Source organism: Ambystoma mexicanum, chromosome 6q (assembly GCF_040938575.1).
Source record: "Ambystoma mexicanum isolate Mex_15411 chromosome 6q, UKY_AmexF1_1, whole genome shotgun sequence".
In the NCBI taxonomy this organism is placed as follows: Eukaryota; Metazoa; Chordata; class Amphibia; order Caudata; family Ambystomatidae; genus Ambystoma; species Ambystoma mexicanum.
The window spans coordinates 1,631,585,660-1,631,604,872 of record NC_090937.1 but is presented as its reverse complement, the minus strand read 5'-3'; the positions used below and the strand labels follow the sequence as shown (position 1 = coordinate 1,631,604,872).

General features: G+C 50.0%; 9 non-coding genes across 9 annotated transcripts; all 9 read right to left on the bottom strand.

Annotated features, from left to right (window-relative positions):
• Positions 1–149: 149 nt before the first annotated feature.
• TRNAG-UCC (transfer RNA glycine (anticodon UCC)) lies at positions 150–221 on the bottom strand. Its single transcript has one exon. It is a non-coding gene; the product is annotated as a tRNA-Gly (tRNA).
• Positions 222–2,661: 2,440 nt separating this feature from the next.
• On the bottom strand, positions 2,662–2,733 carry TRNAG-UCC (transfer RNA glycine (anticodon UCC)). The gene has a single exon. It is a non-coding gene; the product is annotated as a tRNA-Gly (tRNA).
• A 1,185-nt stretch (positions 2,734–3,918) lies between these two features.
• Positions 3,919–3,990, bottom strand: TRNAG-UCC (transfer RNA glycine (anticodon UCC)). The gene has a single exon. It is a non-coding gene; the product is annotated as a tRNA-Gly (tRNA).
• Positions 3,991–6,431: 2,441 nt separating this feature from the next.
• TRNAG-UCC (transfer RNA glycine (anticodon UCC)) lies at positions 6,432–6,503 on the bottom strand. Its single transcript has one exon. It is a non-coding gene; the product is annotated as a tRNA-Gly (tRNA).
• A 2,443-nt stretch (positions 6,504–8,946) lies between these two features.
• Positions 8,947–9,018, bottom strand: TRNAR-UCU (transfer RNA arginine (anticodon UCU)). The gene has a single exon. It is a non-coding gene; the product is annotated as a tRNA-Arg (tRNA).
• Positions 9,019–12,717: 3,699 nt separating this feature from the next.
• On the bottom strand, positions 12,718–12,789 carry TRNAG-UCC (transfer RNA glycine (anticodon UCC)). The gene has a single exon. It is a non-coding gene; the product is annotated as a tRNA-Gly (tRNA).
• Positions 12,790–13,974: 1,185 nt separating this feature from the next.
• Positions 13,975–14,046, bottom strand: TRNAG-UCC (transfer RNA glycine (anticodon UCC)). The gene has a single exon. It is a non-coding gene; the product is annotated as a tRNA-Gly (tRNA).
• Positions 14,047–16,488: 2,442 nt separating this feature from the next.
• TRNAG-UCC (transfer RNA glycine (anticodon UCC)) lies at positions 16,489–16,560 on the bottom strand. The gene has a single exon. It is a non-coding gene; the product is annotated as a tRNA-Gly (tRNA).
• A 1,185-nt stretch (positions 16,561–17,745) lies between these two features.
• TRNAG-UCC (transfer RNA glycine (anticodon UCC)) lies at positions 17,746–17,817 on the bottom strand. The gene has a single exon. It is a non-coding gene; the product is annotated as a tRNA-Gly (tRNA).
• Positions 17,818–19,213: the final 1,396 nt, after the last annotated feature.

Genomic DNA, 19,213 nt, shown 5'->3' with positions numbered 1-19,213 from the left:
ATCCCCTCACCGATAGACAGTTGCAGAAACTAGGATGCAAGAACCTTTCCTGGATGGGGTTTTGATTTTCACGAAAAGTGTGTCAGCTTTGCTTTCAGCATGAGTCTGATTTCCAAAAAATGCATTTTGAACAATTTAAAGATTTGATCTGCGTTGGCCGGGAATCGAACCCGGGTCAACTGCTTGGAAGGCAGCTATGCTCACCACTATACCACCAACGCCTGCCTGTCTGGGCTATCTGATGGAGCGGCCCTTAGAAATAAGAATAAGTCATTGGCTGGGAATGAAAAAAGCTTGCGTTTGACGCAGAAGCAGTTCGCATCATGAGGTCTTGCCGGTCAGCCCAACATTTCCCCGGGACCCCTTAAAAAAGGAGCTTGGTTTTAAGTTTGGTTTGATTGAACAGTGCATTTTGTTGGCTGGGCTGGGACCCTCTCCTATTTAGCGCAAGAGTGGAACGAGGCAGCAAGTTCAAGGAATGACATTGCATCCAGGCACTTACAGCTCTTTGTGCCCTAATGCCATGACACAAAAACATAATTTGAAAAAAGTTAGCAGAGGATGGTTTCGATCCATCGACCTCTGGGTTATGGGCCCAGCACGCTTCCGCTGCGCCACTCTGCTGGTTGGAGAACAAGAGCTTTTCTGGGCTTTTACAGCCTACAAACCGACAACCCTAGACCCAGTTTCGAGTGAAGCAGGCAGTAGGCCTTACAAAGCCAAACAACCTGCAACCACGCACTCCCATCCCATGGCCTTTTGCAGACAGGCCTCATTTCTCTAGCTCACACCCTAACTGCCAACACCCCTTCCCCTTCTCTCTCTGTCTCTCTCTCTCTGTCTCTCTCTCTCATTCTCTCTCTCTCGCAAATAGATACTTTACTTCCCAGGGGCAACAAAACAAGCCTTCTCGAGCTGGCAGATATGGGAAGGAAGGAAGGAAGGGCCAGTTTGGAAACTCAACTCAATTACCATAAATCCCCTGCTAAGGGTTATGGGAGGGAGGAATGAAGGAACTTTGCTTCAGGGAAAGGGCTGCTGCTGCTTCAGCATGTGAGGAGCGCAGCCACACGTTTCACCTTCTTCAGTATGTTGGTTTACAGGATGAGAGAGATCCTGAAACCTCACTCTAATAGGCTGAGGTGCTGTGCTCGGTGGCCTGCTGGGACCAATGCCCGTCAGGGCAAGGCGAATAGGCCTTTGTCAGGCCTTCGTCAGGGCTTTGTCGGGGAGGGGCCAGGAGCCCTGCTCGCTTCAATCCCCTCACCGATAGACAGTTGCAGAAACTAGGATGCAAGAACCTTTCCTGGATGGGGTTTTGATTTTCACGAAAAGTGTGTCAGCTTTGCTTTCAGCATGAGTCTGATTTCCAAAAAATGCATTTTGAACAATTTAAAGATTTGATCTGCGTTGGCCGTGAATCGAACCCGGGTCAACTGCTTGGAAGGCAGCTATGCTCACCACTATACCACCAACGCCTGCCTGTCTGGGCTATCTGATGGAGCGGCCCTTAGAAATAAGAATAAGTCATTGGCTGGGAATGAAAAAAGCTTGCGTTTGACGCAGAAGCAGTTCGCATCATGAGGTCTTGCCGGTCAGCCCAACATTTCCCCGGGACCCCTTAAAAAAGGAGCTTGGTTTTAAGTTTGGTTTGATTGAACAGTACATTTTGTTGGCTGGGCTGGGACCCTCTCCTATTTAGCGCAAGAGTGGAACGAGGCAGCAAGTTCAAGGAATGACATTGCATCCAGGCACTTACAGCTCTTTGTGCCCTAATGCCATGACACAAAAACATAATTTGAAAAAAGTTAGCAGAGGATGGTTTCGATCCATCGACCTCTGGGTTATGGGCCCAGCACGCTTCCGCTGCGCCACTCTGCTGGTTGGAGAACAAGAGCTTTTCTGGGCTTTTACAGCCTACAAACCGACAACCCTAGACCCAGTTTCGAGTGAAGCGGGCAGTAGGCCTTACAAAGCCAAACAACCTGCAACCACGCACTCCCATCCCATGGCCTTTTGCAGACAGGCCTCATTTCTCTAGCTCACACCCTAACTGCCAACACCCCTTCCCCTTCTCTCTCTGTCTCTCTCTCTCTCTGTCTCTCTCTCTCATTCTCTCTCTCTCGCAAATAGATACTTTACTTCCCAGGGGCAACAAAACAAGCCTTCTCGAGCTGGCAGATATGGGAAGGAAGGAAGGGCCAGTTTGGAAACTCAACTCAATTACCATAAATCCCCTGCTAAGGGTTATGGGAGGGAGGAATGAAGGAACTTTGCTTCAGGGAAAGGGCTGCTGCTGCTTCAGCATGTGAGGAGCGCAGCCACACGTTTCACCTTCTTCAGTATGTTGGTTTACAGGATGAGAGAGATCCTGAAACCTCACTCTAATAGGCTGAGGTGCTGTGCTCGGTGGCCTGCTGGGACCAAGGCCCGTCAGGGCAAGGCGAATAGGCCTTTGTCAGGCCTTCGTCAGGGCTTTGTCGGGGAGGTGCCAGGAGCCCTGCTCGCTTCAATCCCCTCACCGATAGACAGTTGCAGAAACTAGGATGCAAGAACCTTTCCTGGATGGGGTTTTGATTTTCACGAAAAGTGTGTCAGCTTTGCTTTCAGCATGAGTCTGATTTCCAAAAAATGCATTTTGAACAATTTAAAGATTTGATCTGCGTTGGCCGGGAATCGAACCCGGGTCAACTGCTTGGAAGGCAGCTATGCTCACCACTATACCACCAACGCCTGCCTGTCTGGGCTATCTGATGGAGCGGCCCTTAGAAATAAGAATAAGTCATTGGCTGGGAATGAAAAAAGCTTGCGTTTGACGCAGAAGCAGTTCGCATCATGAGGTCTTGCCGGTCAGCCCAACATTTCCCCGGGACCCCTTAAAAAAGGAGCTTGGTTTTAAGTTTGGTTTGATTGAACAGTACATTTTGTTGGCTGGGCTGGGACCCTCTCCTATTTAGCGCAAGAGTGGAACGAGGCAGCAAGTTCAAGGAATGACATTGCATCCAGGCACTTACAGCTCTTTGTGCCCTAATGCCATGACACAAAAACATAATTTGAAAAAAGTTAGCAGAGGATGGTTTCGATCCATCGACCTCTGGGTTATGGGCCCAGCACGCTTCCGCTGCGCCACTCTGCTGGTTGGAGAACAAGAGCTTTTCTGGGCTTTTACAGCCTACAAACCGACAACCCTAGACCCAGTTTCGAGTGAAGCGGGCAGTAGGCCTTACAAAGCCAAACAACCTGCAACCACGCACTCCCATCCCATGGCCTTTTGCAGACAGGCCTCATTTCTCTAGCTCACACCCTAACTGCCAACACCCCTTCCCCTTCTCTCTCTGTCTCTCTCTCTCTGTCTCTCTCTCTCATTCTCTCTCTCTCGCAAATAGATACTTTACTTCCCAGGGGCAACAAAACAAGCCTTCTCGAGCTGGCAGATATGGGAAGGAAGGAAGGAAGGGCCAGTTTGGAAACTCAACTCAATTACCATAAATCCCCTGCTAAGGGTTATGGGAGGGAGGAATGAAGGAACTTTGCTTCAGGGAAAGGGCTGCTGCTGCTTCAGCATGTGAGGAGCGCAGCCACACGTTTCACCTTCTTCAGTATGTTGGTTTACAGGATGAGAGAGATCCTGAAACCTCACTCTAATAGGCTGAGGTGCTGTGCTCGGTGGCCTGCTGGGACCAAGGCCCGTCAGGGCAAGGCGAATAGGCCTTTGTCAGGCCTTCGTCAGGGCTTTGTCGGGGAGGGGCCAGGAGCCCTGCTCGCTTCAATCCCCTCACCGATAGACAGTTGCAGAAACTAGGATGCAAGAACCTTTCCTGGATGGGGTTTTGATTTTCACGAAAAGTGTGTCAGCTTTGCTTTCAGCATGAGTCTGATTTCCAAAAAATGCATTTTGAACAATTTAAAGATTTGATCTGCGTTGGCCGGGAATCGAACCCGGGTCAACTGCTTGGAAGGCAGCTATGCTCACCACTATACCACCAACGCCTGCCTGTCTGGGCTATCTGATGGAGCGGCCCTTAGAAATAAGAATAAGTCATTGGCTGGGAATGAAAAAAGCTTGCGTTTGACGCAGAAGCAGTTCGCATCATGAGGTCTTGCCGGTCAGCCCAACATTTCCCCGGGACCCCTTAAAAAAGGAGCTTGGTTTTAAGTTTGGTTTGATTGAACAGTACATTTTGTTGGCTGGGCTGGGACCCTCTCCTATTTAGCGCAAGAGTGGAACGAGGCAGCAAGTTCAAGGAATGACATTGCATCCAGGCACTTACAGCTCTTTGTGCCCTAATGCCATGACACAAAAACATAATTTGAAAAAAGTTAGCAGAGGATGGTTTCGATCCATCGACCTCTGGGTTATGGGCCCAGCACGCTTCCGCTGCGCCACTCTGCTGGTTGGAGAACAAGAGCTTTTCTGGGCTTTTACAGCCTACAAACCGACAACCCTAGACCCAGTTTCGAGTGAAGCGGGCAGTAGGCCTTACAAAGCCAAACAACCTGCAACCACGCACTCCCATCCCATGGCCTTTTGCAGACAGGCCTCATTTCTCTAGCTCACACCCTAACTGCCAACACCCCTTCCCCTTCTCTCTCTGTCTGTCTCTCTCTGTCTCTCTCTCTCATTCTCTCTCTCTCGCAAATAGATACTTTACTTCCCAGGTGCAACAAAACAAGCCTTCTCGAGCTGGCAGATATGGGAAGGAAGGAAGGAAGGGCCAGTTTGGAAACTCAACTCAATTACCATAAATCCCCTGCTAAGGGTTATGGGAGGGAGGAATGAAGGAACTTTGCTTCAGGGAAAGGGCTGCTGCTGCTTCAGCATGTGAGGAGCGCAGCCACACGTTTCACCTTCTTCAGTATGTTGGTTTACAGGATGAGAGAGATCCTGAAACCTCACTCTAATAGGCTGAGGTGCTGTGCTCGGTGGCCTGCTGGGACCAAGGCCCGTCAGGGCAAGGCGAATAGGCCTTTGTCAGGCCTTCGTCAGGGCTTTGTCGGGGAGGGGCCAGGAGCCCTGCTCGCTTCAATCCCCTCACCGATAGACAGTTGCAGAAACTAGGATGCAAGAACCTTTCCTGGATGGGGTTTTGATTTTCACGAAAAGTGTGTCAGCTTTGCTTTCAGCATGAGTCTGATTTCCAAAAAATGCATTTTGAACAATTTAAAGATTTGATCTGCGTTGGCCGGGAATGGAACCCGGGTCAACTGCTTGGAAGGCAGCTATGCTCACCACTATACCACCAACGCCTGCCTGTCTGGGCTATCTGATGGAGCGGCCCTTAGAAATAAGAATAAGTCATTGGCTGGGAATGAAAAAAGCTTGCGTTTGACGCAGAAGCAGTTCGCATCATGAGGTCTTGCCGGTCAGCCCAACATTTCCCCGGGACCCCTTAAAAAAGGAGCTTGGTTTTAAGTTTGGTTTGATTGAACAGTACATTTTGTTGGTTGGGCTGGGACCCTCTCCTATTTAGCGCAAGAGTGGAACGAGGCAGCAAGTTCAAGGAATGACATTGCATCCAGGCACTTACAGCTCTTTGTGCCCTAATGCCATGACACAAAAACATAATTTGAAAAAAGTTAGCAGAGGATGGTTTCGATCCATCGACCTCTGGGTTATGGCCCAGCACGCTTCCGCTGCGCCACTCTGCTGGTTGGAGAACAAGAGCTTTTCTGGGCTTTTACAGCCTACAAACCGACAACCCTAGACCCAGTTTCGAGTGAAGCGGGCAGTAGGCCTTACAAAGCCAAACAACCTGCAACCACGCACTCCCATCCCATGGCCTTTTGCAGACAGGCCTCATTTCTCTAGCTCACACCCTAACTGCCAACACCCCTTCCCCTTCTCTCTCTGTCTCTCTCTCTCTGTCTCTCTCTCTCATTCTCTCTCTCTCGCAAATAGATACTTTACTTCCCAGGTGCAACAAAACAAGCCTTCTCGAGCTGGCAGATATGGGAAGGAAGGAAGGAAGGGCCAGTTTGGAAACTCAACTCAATTACCATAAATCCCCTGCTAAGGGTTATGGGAGGGAGGAATGAAGGAACTTTGCTTCAGGGAAAGGGCTGCTGCTGCTTCAGCATGTGAGGAGCGCAGCCACACGTTTCACCTTCTTCAGTATGTTGGTTTACAGGATGAGAGAGATCCTGAAACCTCACTCTAATAGGCTGAGGTGCTGTGCTCGGTGGCCTGCTGGGACCAAGGCCCGTCAGGGCAAGGCGAATAGGCCTTTGTCAGGCCTTCGTCAGGGCTTTGTCGGGGAGGGGCCAGGAGCCCTGCTCGCTTCAATCCCCTCACCGATAGACAGTTGCAGAAACTAGGATGCAAGAACCTTTCCTGGATGGGGTTTTGATTTTCACGAAAAGTGTGTCAGCTTTGCTTTCAGCATGAGTCTGATTTCCAAAAAATGCATTTTGAACAATTTAAAGATTTGATCTGCGTTGGCCGGGAATCGAACCCGGGTCAACTGCTTGGAAGGCAGCTATGCTCACCACTATACCACCAACGCCTGCCTGTCTGGGCTATCTGATGGAGCGGCCCTTAGAAATAAGAATAAGTCATTGGCTGGGAATGAAAAAAGCTTGCGTTTGACGCAGAAGCAGTTCGCATCATGAGGTCTTGCCGGTCAGCCCAACATTTCCCCGGGACCCCTTAAAAAAGGAGCTTGGTTTTAAGTTTGGTTTGATTGAACAGTACATTTTGTTGGCTGGGCTGGGACCCTCTCCTATTTAGCGCAAGAGTGGAACGAGGCAGCAAGTTCAAGGAATGACATTGCATCCAGGCACTTACAGCTCTTTGTGCCCTAATGCCATGACACAAAAACATAATTTGAAAAAAGTTAGCAGAGGATGGTTTCGATCCATCGACCTCTGGGTTATGGGCCCAGCACGCTTCCGCTGCGCCACTCTGCTGGTTGGAGAACAAGAGCTTTTCTGGGCTTTTACAGCCTACAAACCGACAACCCTAGACCCAGTTTCGAGTGAAGCGGGCAGTAGGCCTTACAAAGCCAAACAACCTGCAACCACGCACTCCCATCCCATGGCCTTTTGCAGACAGGCCTCATTTCTCTAGCTCACACCCTAACTGCCAACACCCCTTCCCCTTCTCTCTCTGTCTCTCTCTCTCTGTCTCTCTCTCTCATTCTCTCTCTCTCGCAAATAGATACTTTACTTCCCAGGTGCAACAAAACAAGCCTTCTCGAGCTGGCAGATATGGGAAGGAAGGAAGGAAGGGCCAGTTTGGAAACTCAACTCAATTACCATAAATCCCCTGCTAAGGGTTATGGGAGGGAGGAATGAAGGAACTTTGCTTCAGGGAAAGGGCTGCTGCTGCTTCAGCATGTGAGGAGCGCAGCCACACGTTTCACCTTCTTCAGTATGTTGGTTTACAGGATGAGAGAGATCCTGAAACCTCACTCTAATAGGCTGAGGTGCTGTGCTCGGTGGCCTGCTGGGACCAAGGCCCGTCAGGGCAAGGCGAATAGGCCTTTGTCAGGCCTTCGTCAGGGCTTTGTCGGGGAGGGGCCAGGAGCCCTGCTCGCTTCAATCCCCTCACCGATAGACAGTTGCAGAGACTAGGATGCAAGAACCTTTCCTGGATGGGGTTTTGATTTTCACGAAAAGTGTGTCAGCTTTGCTTTCAGCATGAGTCTGATTTCCAAAAAATGCATTTTGAACAATTTAAAGATTTGATCTGCGTTGGCCGGGAATCAAAACCCGGGTCAACTGCTTGGAAGGCAGCTATGCTCACCACTATACCACCAACGCCTGCCTGTCTGGGCTATCTGATGGAGCGGCCCTTAGAAATAAGAATAAGTCATTGGCTGGGAATGAAAAAAGCTTGCGTTTGACGCAGAAGCAGTTCGCATCATGAGGTCTTGCCGGTCAGCCCAACATTTCCCCGGGACCCCTTAAAAAAGGAGCTTGGTTTTAAGTTTGGTTTGATTGAACAGTGCATTTTGTTGGCTGGGCTGGGACCCTCTCCTATTTAGCGCAAGAGTGGAACGAGGCAGCAAGTTCAAGGAATGACATTGCATCCAGGCACTTACAGCTCTTTGTGCCCTAATGCCATGACACAAAAACATAATTTGAAAAAAGTTAGCAGAGGATGGTTTCGATCCATCGACCTCTGGGTTATGGGCCCAGCACGCTTCCGCTGCGCCACTCTGCTGGTTGGAGAACAAAAGCTTTTCTGGGCTTTTACAGCCTACAAACCGACAACCCTAGACCCATTTTCGAGTGAAGCGGGCAGTAGGCCTTACAAAGCCAAACAACCTGCAACCACGCACTCCCATCCCATGGCCTTTTGCAGACAGGCCTCATTTCTCTAGCTCACACCCTAACTGCCAACACCCCTTCCCCTTCTCTCTCTGTCTCTCTCTCTCTGTCTCTCTCTCTCATTCTCTCTCTCTCGCAAATAGATACTTTACTTCCCAGGTGCAACAAAACAAGCCTTCTCGAGCTGGCAGATATGGGAAGGAAGGAAGGAAGGGCCAGTTTGGAAACTCAACTCAATTACCATAAATCCCCTGCTAAGGGTTATGGGAGGGAGGAATGAAGGAACTTTGCTTCAGGGAAAGGGCTGCTGCTGCTTCAGCATGTGAGGAGCGCAGCCACACGTTTCACCTTCTTCAGTATGTTGGTTTACAGGATGAGAGAGATCCTGAAACCTCACTCTAATAGGCTGAGGTGCTGTGCTCGGTGGCCTGCTGGGACCAAGGCCCGTCAGGGCAAGGCGAATAGGCCTTTGTCAGGCCTTCGTCAGGGCTTTGTCGGGGAGGGGCCAGGAGCCCTGCTCGCTTCAATCCCCTCACCGATAGACAGTTGCAGAAACTAGGATGCAAGAACCTTTCCTGGATGGGGTTTTGATTTTCACGAAAAGTGTGTCAGCTTTGCTTTCAGCATGAGTCTGATTTCCAAAAAATGCATTTTGAACAATTTAAAGATTTGATCTGCGTTGGCCGGGAATCGAACCCGGGTCAACTGCTTAGAAGGCAGCTATGCTCACCACTATACCACCAACGCCTGCCTGTCTGGGCTATCTGATGGAGCGGCCCTTAGAAATAAGAATAAGTCATTGGCTGGGAATGAAAAAAGCTTGCGTTTGACGCAGAAGCAGTTCGCATCATGAGGTCTTGCCGGTCAGCCCAACATTTCCCCGGGACCCCTTAAAAAAGGAGCTTGGTTTTAAGTTTGGTTTGATTGAACAGTACATTTTGTTGGCTGGGCTGGGACCCTCTCCTATTTAGCGCAAGAGTGGAACGAGGCAGCAAGTTCAAGGAATGACATTGCATCCAGGCACTTACAACTCTTTGTGCCCTAATGCCATGACACAAAAACATAATTTGAAAAAAGTTAGCAGAGGATGGTTTCGATCCATCGACCTCTGGGTTATGGGCCCAGCACGCTTCCGCTGCGCCACTCTGCTGGTTGGAGAACAAAAGCTTTTCTGGGCTTTTACAGCCTACAAACCGACAACCCTAGACCCATTTTCGAGTGAAGCGGGCAGTAGGCCTTACAAAGCCAAACAACCTGCAACCACGCACTCCCATCCCATGGCCTTTTGCAGACAGGCCTCATTTCTCTAGCTCACACCCTAACTGCCAACACCCCTTCCCCTTCTCTCTCTGTCTCTCTCTCTCTGTCTCTCTCTCTCATTCTCTCTCTCTCGCAAATAGATACTTTACTTCCCAGGTGCAACAAAACAAGCCTTCTCGAGCTGGCAGATATGGGAAGGAAGGAAGGAAGGGCCAGTTTGGAAACTCAACTCAATTACCATAAATCCCCTGCTAAGGGTTATGGGAGGGAGGAATGAAGGAACTTTGCTTCAGGGAAAGGGCTGCTGCTGCTTCAGCATGTGAGGAGCGCAGCCACACGTTTCACCTTCTTCAGTATGTTGGTTTACAGGATGAGAGAGATCCTGAAACCTCACTCTAATAGGCTGAGGTGCTGTGCTCGGTGGCCTGCTGGGACCAAGGCCCGTCAGGGCAAGGCGAATAGGCCTTTGTCAGGCCTTCGTCAGGGCTTTGTCGGGGAGGGGCCAGGAGCCCTGCTCGCTTCAATCCCCTCACCGATAGACAGTTGCAGAAACTAGGATGCAAGAACCTTTCCTGGATGGGGTTTTGATTTTCACGAAAAGTGTGTCAGCTTTGCTTTCAGCATGAGTCTGATTTCCAAAAAATGCATTTTGAACAATTTAAAGATTTGATCTGCGTTGGCCGGGAATTGAACCTGGGTCAACTGCTTGGAAGGCAGCTATGCTCACCACTATACCACCAACGCCTGCCTGTCTGGGCTATCTGATGGAGCGGCCCTTAGAAATAAGAATAAGTCATTGGCTGGGAATGAAAAAAGCTTGCGTTTGACGCAGAAGCAGTTCGCATCATGAGGTCTTGCCGGTCAGCCCAACATTTCCCCGGGACCCCTTAAAAAAGGAGCTTGGTTTTAAGTTTGGTTTGATTGAACAGTACATTTTGTTGGCTGGGCTGGGACCCTCTCCTATTTAGCGCAAGAGTGGAACGAGGCAGCAAGTTCAAGGAATGACATTGCATCCAGGCACTTACAGCTCTTTGTGCCCTAATGCCATGACACAAAAACATAATTTGAAAAAAGTTAGCAGAGGATGGTTTCGATCCATCGACCTCTGGGTTATGGGCCCAGCACGCTTCCGCTGCGCCACTCTGCTGGTTGGAGAACAAGAGCTTTTCTGGGCTTTTACAGCCTACAAACCGACAACCCTAGACCCAGTTTCGAGTGAAGCGGGCAGTAGGCCTTACAAAGCCAAACAACCTGCAACCACGCACTCCCATCCCATGGCCTTTTGCAGACAGGCCTCATTTCTCTAGCTCACACCCTAACTGCCAACACCCCTTCCCCTTCTCTCTCTGTCTCTCTCTCTCTGTCTCTCTCTCTCATTCTCTCTCTCTCGCAAATAGATACTTTACTTCCCAGGGGCAACAAAACAAGCCTTCTCGAGCTGGCAGATATGGGAAGGAAGGAAGGAAGGGCCAGTTTGGAAACTCAACTCAATTACCATAAATCCCCTGCTAAGGGTTATGGGAGGGAGGAATGAAGGAACTTTGCTTCAGGGAAAGGGCTGCTGCTGCTTCAGCATGTGAGGAGCGCAGCCACACGTTTCACCTTCTTCAGTATGTTGGTTTACAGGATGAGAGAGATCCTGAAACCTCACTCTAATAGGCTGAGGTGCTGTGCTCGGTGGCCTGCTGGGACCAAGGCCCGTCAGGGCAAGGCGAATAGGCCTTTGTCAGGCCTTCGTCAGGGCTTTGTCGGGGAGGGGCCAGGAGCCCTGCTCGCTTCAATCCCCTCACCGATAGACAGTTGCAGAAACTAGGATGCAAGAACCTTTCCTGGATGGGGTTTTGATTTTCACGAAAAGTGTGTCAGCTTTGCTTTCAGCATGAGTCTGATTTCCAAAAAATGCATTTTGAACAATTTAAAGATTTGATCTGCGTTGGCCGGGAATCGAACCCAGGTCAACTGCTTGGAAGGCAGCTATGCTCACCACTATACCACCAACGCCTGCCTGTCTGGGCTATCTGATGGAGCGGCCCTTAGAAATAAGAATAAGTCATTGGCTGGGAATGAAAAAAGCTTGCGTTTGACGCAGAAGCAGTTCGCATCATGAGGTCTTGCCGGTCAGCCCAACATTTCCCCGGGACCCCTTAAAAAAGGAGCTTGGTTTTAAGTTTGGTTTGATTGAACAGTACATTTTGTTGGCTGGGCTGGGACCCTCTCCTATTTAGCGCAAGAGTGGAACGAGGCAGCAAGTTCAAGGAATGACATTGCATCCAGGCACTTACAGCTCTTTGTGCCCTAATGCCATGACACAAAAACATAATTTGAAAAAAGTTAGCAGAGGATGGTTTCGATCCATCGACCTCTGGGTTATGGGCCCAGCACGCTTCCGCTGCGCCACTCTGCTGGTTGGAGAACAAGAGCTTTTATGGGCTTTTACAGCCTACAAACCGACAACCCTAGACCCAGTTTCGAGTGAAGCGGGCAGTAGGCCTTACAAAGCCAAACAACCTGCAACCACGCACTCCCATCCCATGGCCTTTTGCAGACAGGCCTCATTTCTCTAGCTCACACCCTAACTGCCAACACCCCTTCCCCTTCTCTCTCTGTCTCTCTCTCTCTGTCTCTCTCTCTCATTCTCTCTCTCTCGCAAATAGATACTTTACTTCCCAGGGGCAACAAAACAAGCCTTCTCGAGCTGGCAGATATGGGAAGGAAGGAAGGAAGGGCCAGTTTGGAAACTCAACTCAATTACCATAAATCCCCTGCTAAGGGTTATGGGAGGGAGGAATGAAGGAACTTTGCTTCAGGGAAAGGGCTGCTGCTGCTTCAGCATGTGAGGAGCGCAGCCACACGTTTCACCTTCTTCAGTATGTTGGTTTACAGGATGAGAGAGATCCTGAAACCTCACTCTAATAGGCTGAGGTGCTGTGCTCAGTGGCCTGCTGGGACCAAGGCCCGTCAGGGCAAGGCGAATAGGCCTTTGTCAGGCCTTCGTCAGGGCTTTGTCGGGGAGGGGCCAGGAGCCCTGCTCGCTTCAATCCCCTCACCGATAGACAGTTGCAGAAACTAGGATGCAAGAACCTTTCCTGGATGGGGTTTTGATTTTCACGAAAAGTGTGTCAGCTTTGCTTTCAGCATGAGTCTGATTTCCAAAAAATGCATTTTGAACAATTTAAAGATTTGATCTGCGTTGGCCGGGAATCGAACCCGGGTCAACTGCTTGGAAGGCAGCTATGCTCACCACTATACCACCAACGCCTGCCTGTCTGGGCTATCTGATGGAGCGGCCCTTAGAAATAAGAATAAGTCATTGGCTGGGAATGAAAAAAGCTTGCGTTTGACGCAGAAGCAGTTCGCATCATGAGGTCTTGCCGGTCAGCCCAACATTTCCCCGGGACCCCTTAAAAAAGGAGCTTGGTTTTAAGTTTGGTTTGATTGAACAGTACATTTTGTTGGCTGGGCTGGGACCCTCTCCTATTTAGCGCAAGAGTGGAACGAGGCAGCAAGTTCAAGGAATGACATTGCATCCAGGCACTTACAGCTCTTTGTGCCCTAATGCCATGACACAAAAACATAATTTGAAAAAAGTTAGCAGAGGATGGTTTCGATCCATCGACCTCTGGGTTATGGGCCCAGCACGCTTCCGCTGCGCCACTCTGCTGGTTGGAGAACAAGAGCTTTTCTGGGCTTTTACAGCCTACAAACCGACAACCCTAGACCCAGTTTCGAGTGAAGCGGGCAGTAGGCCTTACAAAGCCAAACAACCTGCAACCACGCACTCCCATCCCATGGCCTTTTGCAGACAGGCCTCATTTCTCTAGCTCACACCCTAACTGCCAACACCCCTTCCCCTTCTCTCTCTGTCTCTCTCTCTCTGTCTCTCTCTCTCATTCTCTCTCTCTCGCAAATAGATACTTTACTTCCCAGGTGCAACAAAACAAGCCTTCTCGAGCTGGCAGATATGGGAAGGAAGGAAGGAAGGGCCAGTTTGGAAACTCAACTCAATTACCATAAATCCCCTGCTAAGGGTTATGGGAGGGAGGAATGAAGGAACTTTGCTTCAGGGAAAGGGCTGCTGCTGCTTCAGCATGTGAGGAGCGCAGCCACACGTTTCACCTTCTTCAGTATGTTGGTTTACAGGATGAGAGAGATCCTGAAACCTCACTCTAATAGGCTGAGGTGCTGTGCTCGGTGGCCTGCTGGGACCAAGGCCCGTCAGGGCAAGGCGAATAGGCCTTTGTCAGGCCTTCGTCAGGGCTTTGTCGGGGAGGGGCCAGGAGCCCTGCTCGCTTCAATCCCCTCACCGATAGACAGTTGCAGAAACTAGGATGCAAGAACCTTTCCTGGATGGGGTTTTGATTTTCACGAAAAGTGTGTCAGCTTTGCTTTCAGCATGAGTCTGATTTCCAAAAAATGCATTTTGAACAATTTAAAGATTTGATCTGCGTTGGCCGGGAATCGAACCCGGGTCAACTGCTTGGAAGGCAGCTATGCTCACCACTATACCACCAACGCCTGCCTGTCTGGGCTATCTGATGGAGCGGCCCTTAGAAATAAGAATAAGTCATTGGCTGGGAATGAAAAAAGCTTGCGTTTGACGCAGAAGCAGTTCGCATCATGAGGTCTTGCCGGTCAGCCCAACATTTCCCCGGGACCCCTTAAAAAAGGAGCTTGGTTTTAAGTTTGGTTTGATTGAACAGTACATTTTGTTGGCTGGGCTGGGACCCTCTCCTATTTAGCGCAAGAGTGGAACGAGGCAGCAAGTTCAAGGAATGACATTGCATCCAGGCACTTACAGCTCTTTGTGCCCTAATGCCATGACACAAAAACATAATTTGAAAAAAGTTAGCAGAGGATGTTTTTGATCCATCGACCTCTGGGTTATGGGCCCAGCACGCTTCCGCTGCGCCACTCTGCTGGTTGGAGAACAAGAGCTTTTCTGGGCTTTTACAGCCTACAAACCGACAACCCTAGACCCAGTTTCGAGTGAAGCGGGCAGTAGGCCTTACAAAGCCAAACAACCTGCAACCACGCACTCCCATCCCATGGCCTTTTGCAGACAGGCCTCATTTCTCTAGCTCACACCCTAACTGCCAACACCCCTTCCCCTTCTCTCTCTGTCTCTCTCTCTCTGTCTCTCTCTCTCATTCTCTCTCTCTCGCAAATAGATACTTTACTTCCCAGGGGCAACAAAACAAGCCTTCTCGAGCTGGCAGATATGGGAAGGAAGGAAGGAAGGGCCAGTTTGGAAACTCAACTCAATTACCATAAATCCCCTGCTAAGGGTTATGGGAGGGAGGAATGAAGGAACTTTGCTTCAGGGAAAGGGCTGCTGCTGCTTCAGCATGTGAGGAGCGCAGCCACACGTTTCACCTTCTTCAGTATGTTGGTTTACAGGATGAGAGAGATCCTGAAACCTCACTCTAATAGGCTGAGGTGCTGTGCTCGGTGGCCTGCTGGGACCAAGGCCCGTCAGGGCAAGGCGAATAGGCCTTTGTCAGGCCTTCGTCAGGGCTTTGTCGGGGAGGGGCCAGGAGCCCTGCTCGCTTCAATCCCCTCACCGATAGACAGTTGCAGAAACTAGGATGCAAGAACCTTTCCTGGATGGGGTTTTGATTTTCACGAAAAGTGTGTCAGCTTTGCTTTCAGCATGAGTCTGATTTCCAAAAAATGCATTTTGAACAATTTAAAGATTTGATCTGCGTTGGCCGGGAATCGAACCCGGGTCAACTGCTTGGAAGGCAGCTATGCTCACCACTATACCACCAACGGCTGCCTGTCTGGGCTATCTGATGGAGCGGCCCTTAGAAATAAGAATAAGTCATTGGCTGGGAATGAAAAAAGCTTGCGTTTGACGCAGAAGCAGTTCGCATCATGAGGTCTTGCCGGTCAGCCCAACATTTCCCCGGGACCCCTTAAAAAAGGAGCTTGGTTTTAAGTTTGGTTTGATTGAACAGTACATTTTGTTGGCTGGGCTGGGACCCTCTCCTATTTAGCGCAAGAGTGGAACGAGGCAGCAAGTTCAAGGAATGACATTGCATCCAGGCACTTACAGCTCTTTGTGCCCTAATGCCATGACACAAAAACATAATTTGAAAAAAGTTAGCAGAGGATGGTTTCGATCCATCGACCTCTGGGTTATGGGCCCAGCACGCTTCCGCTGCGCCACTCTGATGGTTGGAGAACAAGAGCTTTTCTGGGCTTTTACAGCCTACAAACCGACAACCCTAGACCCAGTTTCGAGTAAAGCGGGCAGTAGGCCTTACAAAGCCAAACAACCTGCAACCACGCACTCCCATCCCATGGCCTTTTGCAGACAGGCCTCATTTCTCTAGCTCACACCCTAACTGCCAACACCCCTTCCCCTTCTCTCTCTGTCTCTCTCTCTCTGTCTCTCTCTCTCATTCTCTCTCTCTCGCAAATAGATACTTTACTTCCCAGGGGCAACAAAACAAGCCTTCTCGAGCTGGCAGATATGGGAAGGAAGGAAGGAAGGGCCAGTTTGGAAACTCAACTCAATTACCATAAAACCCCTGCTAAGGGTTATGGGAGGGAGGAATGAAGGAACTTTGCTTCAGGGAAAGGGCTGCTGCTGCTTCAGCATGTGAGGAGCGCAGCCACACGTTTCACCTTCTTCAGTATGTTGGTTTACAGGATGAGAGAGATCCTGAAACCTCACTCTAATAGGCTGAGGTGCTGTGCTCAGTGGCCTGCTGGGACCAAGGCCCGTCAGGGCAAGGCGAATAGGCCTTTGTCAGGCCTTCGTCAGGGCTTTGTCGGGGAGGGGCCAGGAGCCCTGCTCGCTTCAATCCCCTCACCGATAGACAGTTGCAGAAACTAGGATGCAAGAACCTTTCCTGGATGGGGTTTTGATTTTCACGAAAAGTGTGTCAGCTTTGCTTTCAGCATGAGTCTGATTTCCAAAAAATGCATTTTGAACAATTTAAAGATTTGATCTGCGTTGGCCGGGAATCGAACCCGGGTCAACTGCTTGGAAGGCAGCTATGCTCACCACTATACCACCAACGCCTGCCTGTCTGGGCTATCTGATGGAGCGGCCCTTAGAAATAAGAATAAGTCATTGGCTGGGAATGAAAAAAGCTTGCGTTTGACGCAGAAGCAGTTCGCATCATGAGGTCTTGCCGGTCAGCCCAACATTTCCCCGGGACCCCTTAAAAAAGGAGCTTGGTTTTAAGTTTGGTTTGATTGAACAGTACATTTTGTTGGCTGGGCTGGGACCCTCTCCTATTTAGCGCAAGAGTGGAACGAGGCAGCAAGTTCAAGGAATGACATTGCATCCAGGCACTTACAGCTCTTTGTGCCCTAATGCCATGACACAAAAACATAATTTGAAAAAAGTTAGCAGAGGATGGTTTCGATCCATCGACCTCTGGGTTATGGGCCCAGCACGCTTCCGCTGCGCCACTCTGCTGGTTGGAGAACAAGAGCTTTTCTGGGCTTTTACAGCCTACAAACCGACAACCCTAGACCCAGTTTCGAGTGAAGCGGGCAGTAGGCCTTACAAAGCCAAACAACCTGCAACCACGCACTCCCATCCCATGGCCTTTTGCAGACAGGCCTCATTTCTCTAGCTCACACCCTAACTGCCAACACCCCTTCCCCTTCTCTCTCTGTCTCTCTCTCTCTGTCTCTCTCTCTCATTCTCTCTCTCTCGCAAATAGATACTTTACTTCCCAGGGGCAACAAAACAAGCCTTCTCGAGCTGGCAGATATGGGAAGGAAGGAAGGAAGGGCCAGTTTGGAAACTCAACTCAATTACCATAAATCCCCTGCTAAGGGTTATGGGAGGGAGGAATGAAGGAACTTTGCTTCAGGGAAAGGGCTGCTGCTGCTTCAGCATGTGAGGAGCGCAGCCACACGTTTCACCTTCTTCAGTATGTTGGTTTACAGGATGAGAGAGATCCTGAAACCTCACTCTAATAGGCTGAGGTGCTGTGCTCGGTGGCCTGCTGGGACCAAGGCCCGTCAGGGCAAGGCGAATAGGCCTTTGTCAGGCCTTCGTCAGGGCTTTGTCGGGGAGGGGCCAGGAGCCCTGCTCGCTTCAATCCCCTCACCGATAGACAGTTGCAGAAACTAGGATGCAAGAACCTTTCCTGGATGGGGTTTTGATTTTCACGAAAAGTGTGTCAGCTTTGCTTTCAGCATGAGTCTGATTTCCAAAAAATGCATTTTGAACAATTTAAAGATTTGATCTGCGTTGGCCGGGAATCGAACCCGGGTCAACTGCTTGGAAGGCAGCTATGCTCACCACTATACCACCAACGCCTGCCTGTCTGGGCTATCTGATGGAGCGGCCCTTAGAAATAAGAATAAGTCATTGGCTGGGAATGAAAAAAGCTTGCGTTTGACGCAGAAGCAGTTCGCATCATGAGGTCTTGCCGGTCAGCCCAACATTTCCCCGGGACCCCTTAAAAAAGGAGCTTGGTTTTAAGTTTGGTTTGATTGAACAGTACATTTTGTTGGCTGGGCTGGGACCCTCTCCTATTTAGCGCAAGAGTGGAACGAGGCAGCAAGTTCAAGGAATGACATTGCATCCAGGCACTTACAGCTCTTTGTGCCCTAATGCCATGACACAAAAACATAATTTGAAAAAGGTTAGCAGAGGATGGTTTCGATCCATCGACCTCTGGGTTATGGGCCCAGCACGCTTCCGCTGCGCCACTCTGCTGGTTGGAGAACAAGAGCTTTTCTGGGCTTTTACAGCCTACAAACCGACAACCCTAGACCCAGTTTCGAGTGAAGCGGGCAGTAGGCCTTACAAAGCCAAACAACCTGCAACCACGCACTCCCATCCCATGGCCTTTTGCAGACAGGCCTCATTTCTCTAGCTCACACCCTAACTGCCAACACCCCTTCCCCTTCTCTCTCTGTCTCTCTCTCTCTGTCTCTCTCTCTCATTCTCTCTCTCTCGCAAATAGATACTTTACTTCCCAGGTGCAACAAAACAAGCCTTCTCGAGCTGGCAGATATGGGAAGGAAGGAAGGAAGGGCCAGTTTGGAAACTCAACTCAATTACCATAAATCCCCTGCTAAGGGTTATGGGAGGGAGGAATGAAGGAACTTTGCTTCAGGGAAAGGGCTGCTGCTGCTTCAGCATGTGAGGAGCGCAGCCACACGTTTCACCTTCTTCAGTATGTTGGTTTACAGGATGAGAGAGATCCTGAAACCTCACTCTAATAGGCTGAGGTGCTGTGCTCGGTGGCCTGCTGGGACCAAGGCCCGTCAGGGCAAGGCGAATAGGCCTTTGTCAGGCCTTCGTCAGGGCTTTGTCGGGGAGGGGCCAGGAGCCCTGCTCGCTTCAATCCCCTCACCGATAGACAGTTGCAGAAACTAGGATGCAAGAACCTTTCCTGGATGGGGTTTTGATTTTCACGAAAAGTGTGTCAGCTTTGCTTTCAGCATGAGTCTGATTTCCAAAAAATGCATTTTGAACAATTTAAAGATTTGATCTGCGTTGGCCGGGAATCAAACCCGGGTCAACTGCTTGGAAGGCAGCTATGCTCACCACTATACCACCAACGCCTGCCTGTCTGGGCTATCTGATGGAGCGGCCCTTAGAAATAAGAATAAGTCATTGGCTGGGAATGAAAAAAGCTTGCGTTTGACGCAGAAGCAGTTCGCATCATGAGGTCTTGCCGGTCAGCCCAACATTTCCCCGGGA